The 5571-nt window shown below is 36.0% G+C and overlaps 1 long non-coding RNA gene across 1 annotated transcript; it reads right to left on the bottom strand.

Moving 5' to 3' along the window:
• Window positions 1–1665: 1665 nt before the first annotated feature.
• On the bottom strand, window positions 1666–3628 carry LOC113101840 (uncharacterized). Its single transcript, XR_003290442.1, has 3 exons — window positions 3545–3628; window positions 3299–3452; window positions 1666–2515 (listed from the first exon to the last, which is right to left on the bottom strand). It is a non-coding gene; the product is annotated as an uncharacterized LOC113101840 (long non-coding RNA).
• Window positions 3629–5571: the final 1943 nt, after the last annotated feature.

Genomic DNA, 5571 nt, shown 5'->3' with positions numbered 1-5571 from the left:
AGCGGCAAAGAGACCTGGACCATTTACCTCCATGCACACATATGGACATTGGGAATTATATTGTTTTTGGTTTAAGTTACTACACAATGCAGGAGTTTAAAAGCCACAAGTCTTTGGAAAGTTACGAGGCTTTCTGCTGTGGCTGGGTCCATCTACAGCAGGTGATGACAACAGTGTTGTACTGGCCAAAGTAAGTTTATTCACATGCGTTTTAGTGTAATTACATTGCATATAGAATTAACTGCGACTGAACACTAGATTGTAACGAGATGTTCAATGTATACGAAAGTTTCCAATATGTTTTGATGTAGGCTAAAACTGTGTATGTTTAGTTATAATTTGATTTTAGCTCAATGACAATTTTGTTGGGGGCTGCAAAGTGGACAAACCAGTTCTGGGTTGGCTAGGGTAGTTAAATGTGTGATTGCGAGAGGTAAATGTCCTGGTTAGATTAAAGCCATTAACAGCGTGAATGCAAGGTGACTTACATCGTAAACAATATAATTCCCAATGTCCATATGTGTGCGCTGAGGTAAATGGTCCAGGTCTCTGTGCTGCTGCAGGGAGCTCGTATGGGTTGATATTTTGGATGCCTGAGAGCTTCTTCAAACACCGCTGTTTTGCGCTTGGTGTGAGCTTGTTCCTGTAAGGTCCCCTTTCTTTCGCCTTATGTTTTTGCATTGCTTTACTTTCTTCCTTTTCTTTCTCATATTCATATATCCGTCTCGATCTGTTCCACCGATAAAATAAATGCGCAAAAATGAAAGCGCAAAAATGAAAGCGCTCTGAAATGTTTAGTCGCGCCTCTGTGTAGTTCCGAAGGCATTGCCCCTGGCAACAGATAGCGTATCCTGCCATCATGGCCGACCGGCTCAGACCCCTCCCAAATCAACCCAAATCGGCACGTGACTCCTCACTCTCAATAGAAGCTTGACATGTCTACTTTAAAACTAAACAAGTGCTGCCGAAAACAGATATTCTGTGATAAAGTAATCCATATGAAAACAACGCGATGTCGGTTTTTCACGTCTCCCTTCGTTATATCCAGAGCCATGGCTCTGGTTATATCTAATGTGACCACACCCCCGCGCTGAAGCACTATTCAGATTCAAACTGTAGCGCGCGGCTTGAATACACCCACACAGAAGAAAAAGCAGCGAGACTGTTCAAGTTTTTTATTTTACTGTTTGCTTCGCGGTGAGAGGAATAAGACACAATTCACCCCAAACAGATGCTAACGCATAGTTTACCGTGGAGGTGTGTGCGGAACAACCAATCAAAACTATGTCAGTTGACCAATCAGAACACAGTATGCTACCGAAAGGTGGGGTTTAAGGAAACTGAATCTTTTGAACAGCTTCGTCCGAACCGTTTGGGGATCTCTGAGAATTGAGGTAATTTTAAAATGATATTTTGACAAAATGACAATGTTTTTTAACCTTGGATGGATTTTAAACCTAATGTACAGGACTTCTAAACAGTGATAGGAAGCTTAGAATTTTCATCTTACTGGCTCTTTAATAGGCTACAAATATATCCAGTGCATTTTTATTTTATAAAGACCATTTCATTATTTGTCTGTGATTTAAAAATTAACACACAAAGATACTTTTTCTTTTTTTGCTACTTTATTCAACTGCATTTTTTTAACAAAACATTGTCTTCCAGTTTAACTTTAGCAGCATATTTGATCCAGCGGTGAAACGTAGTTTTTAAAAAATTAAGAAAAAAGTTCACCAAGTTTAACCAAACAACAATTATAAGGTATAAAACAGAGACCAACAGCCAACAACCAACAGATATATTAACTATGGCTTTAGCTCAAAACGAAAATAATATTATTTAAAAAAAATGGATATTATATTTACCACGACCGATGAAACATTCAAATGTCTATTCAAAAAGATAAGTCGGTCTACGTGCTCAGATGAGAGCCGAGTGCGCAGCCTGTTCACATTAAGTGGAATAAATTCGCTCCGCTGGAACAGATGTTGCAGGAACAGCCAGGTACCACTGGACAAGTAAACCTTCTCTGTCGCTGAAACTAATGGCTAGCAAACCTTTCACCACCATTTCAGCGAATAGCTTTGTCGTCTTCTCGGTTCTGCCTGCGTTGCATTTAGGTCTTACGGCAGGTGATTCAATGCTCGTATGAGTTGCCGCTCTGTTATCGCCAAATATTTTATGTACACATTTTAGATGATAGCGGATTATATTTGTTGTAGATGTATGTGACAGCTTGGCGCAGTACAGCTTACCCTGAACTGTATTTTCATCGTTCTTCTCAAAGGGAAACCAGCCATCACTTACGTGACTTTGAGGCCATGATTATCTGTCTTCTAACGTCTTTTGTTTTATTATTTAAAAAAATAATCATTTCGATCATCGTTTATGTGATCGATCATCGCTGTCACGGTCGAGTACTCGATCACTGTTGCACATCGAGAGATTTCTGTGTGACCCAGATGGAGGGACCAGTCTGGGTCAGTCTCCATCATCTCATATGCAGGGTGACCTGCAATAACATGAAAAAGGTTTTAACTTCATTACATGGGAAGAAAAGTGTTAACAATAATCTTAGATTATACTTAAGTTTTAATACAGACACTGAGCATAATTCATTTAGCTAAAATGTAGAAAAATAGTTAAAACAGTGCTGTACCTTTTTTAAGACTGCAAGTCACACCTTAGTAAAATTACATTTTTGTGCAAAAGCACAGCAAGTAACTTTCAAGCCTTATAAATTGTAAAATTAACTTTACTTCCAGTCTAAATAATGTATTTAGTTGAAATTGTAGTTGAGTAAACCCTTAGGAAAAATAACCGTGGTTTTATTATAGTAAAACTGTAGTAACCCATGGTTTTTTGGCGTATTGACTGCCATTTGTAAAACCACAGATTTACTACAAATACCATGGTTAAACTATGGTTAATATAGCAAAACCATGGTTAATTTGTGGTTACCATGGTTTAACTACAGTAACCATGTTTTTTTGGTTTTATTTGTAGTAAAACCATGGTTAATTTTCGTAAGGGAAGTAACGTTACAAAGTAAAGTACAAACCCCCAAAATAATAAAATGCTGTAGTGAAGTAAAATACTTATTTTATAGACTTGTATAAGACGATTGCATAACATTTTACAGTATAAACAATAAAGGGTAATGTTAACCCGTTTCTCCCATGATCGCGGTTACATCCGTGCGTTGTTTGGAGCTATCTGTGCCAGAGAATTCATCCAAAACGACTCGTGGATAAAATTTGACTTCAAATTTGTCAACGTCACTTAAATGTCTTACCTTTATGAAAATGTCGAGAGCAGACATACATAAACGGAGATATGTTTCCAAAGGTGATGTTTTTGCGTCGCACAGCTCCAACCCAGACCATCCGACACCTCTTTGTTATACGTCCACTACAAGCTGTCCATGTCCTTTCTACAAACAGGGAAAACTAAAAAAAAAAAAACTTACCCCGCTGTTTAGTTTGTGACCCGTTCTGTCATGAGACTTACTATTGCAGCCTATCACACAACAAGAACGTACCATTTTACCACATTTAAGACCAACACAATCCTCCAAATTGAACACACTAGCATCGATACCTTACAAATGGCGGATATACCCATAATGCATTTCGTGTTCCACGAGTGTAACGTCACCTGACAATGAGCGATTTGTCCAAAAGACGAAGATTAAGACTAAAGCTAAAAGGGCTGCCAAAAGCAACACTGATTTCAGCCTATATTAATAACCTCTATGTAAAAAAAACATAAAATACCGTTCTTACCAAATTCATTCAACACGTTATTAAATTATAATTAGCTTTTAAACACTGACAGGAACTTTCAGAGCCGATTCCAAAATTACTGCGTTTATAAAACAACACTATGAAAGACTCAGATCACGTATCTAAAAATAAATCGCTATAGTAAAAGAGAAATAATAAGAGGAGTGAAGTTTCCTACCGTTGTGCTGTGTTTGGTCCTCAGGCGCGTCTTCACCTCGCTCACACGCGCGTTTACAACGCTAAATTAATCATCTTTGCTAATTATTATACATTTACTTCATTGTCAGCTTCAGGTACTTCATTTATGACTGTTCAATGAACTGTTTGAAACAAAAACAACAAAAAAGGTTGCATTTCAGTGTCTCTGCAGGGGATTATAGGTCAACAGCGCCACCTGCTGTCGATACGCGGCTATTGGTAGTGATGCTACAGTCAAAAATCAGTAATAATTCACTTATCAAAATAAAATATATAAAATAATGTTTCTATTTTAATATCCTTTAAAATATCATTTATTTCTGTGATGTGCAGCTGTATTTTCAGCATCATTCAGTCTACTGTGTTACATGATCTTCAGAAGTCAGTCTAATATGATGATTTATTATTAGAATTATTAATAGCTGTGCTACAAAATATTATTTTGGAATCTGCAATACCTTTTTCAGGATTCTTCAATCTATACATTTTTTTTAAAGAACAGCGTTTATTCAAAATATAAATATATTCTAACAATATTAATCTTTGATATCACTTCTTATGAATTTAACACATCCTTGCTGAATAAAAGATTCTAAGATCTAATAGAGAATAACATTTCTTATATAAAAAAGAAAGAATAAACATTTTCTGACCTCAAACTATTTAACTTTAGTGAATATTGTTAGAAAATATTTATATTTTAAATAAATGCTCTTCTTTGTGTGTGTGTGTGTGTGTGTGTGTGTGTGTATAAGCCCACTAACACACTAGGCAAGGCAAGGCTTATTTATATAGCACATTTTGTACACAATGGTAATTCAAAGTGCTTTACATAAAAGAAAGTAAAATAATCATGAAGAAAAATAATAAAAATAAAACAAAAAATTTAAAACTTTTAAAATGACAAAAAAAAATTACTTACTTAAAATGAATTTAAAACAGTTAGAAAATGATTTTACATAAAATAAAACTGAAAATAAAGTGCAATCAGTTCGGACATCGCTCAGTGCTCATTCAGTAAATGCACAGCTAAACAGATGAGTTTTGAGTCTAGATTTAAATGTGACTAGTGTTTTAGCACATCTGATCTCTTCTGGAAGATGATTCCAGCTGCAGGCAGCATACTCCCCTTGTTTTGTGTGAACACTTGTTATTTCTAACTGACTTGATCCTAGTGATTTGAGTGCTCTGTTAGGCTTATATTCAGTGAACATATCTGCAATATATTTCAGTCCTAGGTCATTTAGTGACTTATATACGAGTAAAAGTACAGAAATAAGAAGCAAAGCACAGAGCAGTAAGCTAGAACGTCCGAACGGTAGCAAAGCCGAAAGCAATCCCTCACAAGCTAACCCCCACAAGGTTATTTTTTATTTTTTAAAAGACATTTTTAAAGCACACTAAGAATACCAGCTAACAAATAGGACTACAGAGTTCTGTTCAGCTGAAATTATAAAGCATAGGTGATTTAAGGGTAACTGGGACAGTTTATGAAATTCTGTCTTGTGCAAAGTTTTTTTTTTTTGCTAAATTAAAAAAATAAGTTCTGTATCAGCTGAGAAGAGACGATGCTAATCATCAGAGG

Source organism: Carassius auratus, unplaced genomic scaffold, assembly GCF_003368295.1.
Source record: "Carassius auratus strain Wakin unplaced genomic scaffold, ASM336829v1 scaf_tig00217648, whole genome shotgun sequence".
Taxonomy (NCBI): domain Eukaryota; kingdom Metazoa; phylum Chordata; class Actinopteri; order Cypriniformes; family Cyprinidae; genus Carassius; species Carassius auratus.
This window is presented reverse-complemented; position numbering and strand designations above follow the sequence as displayed.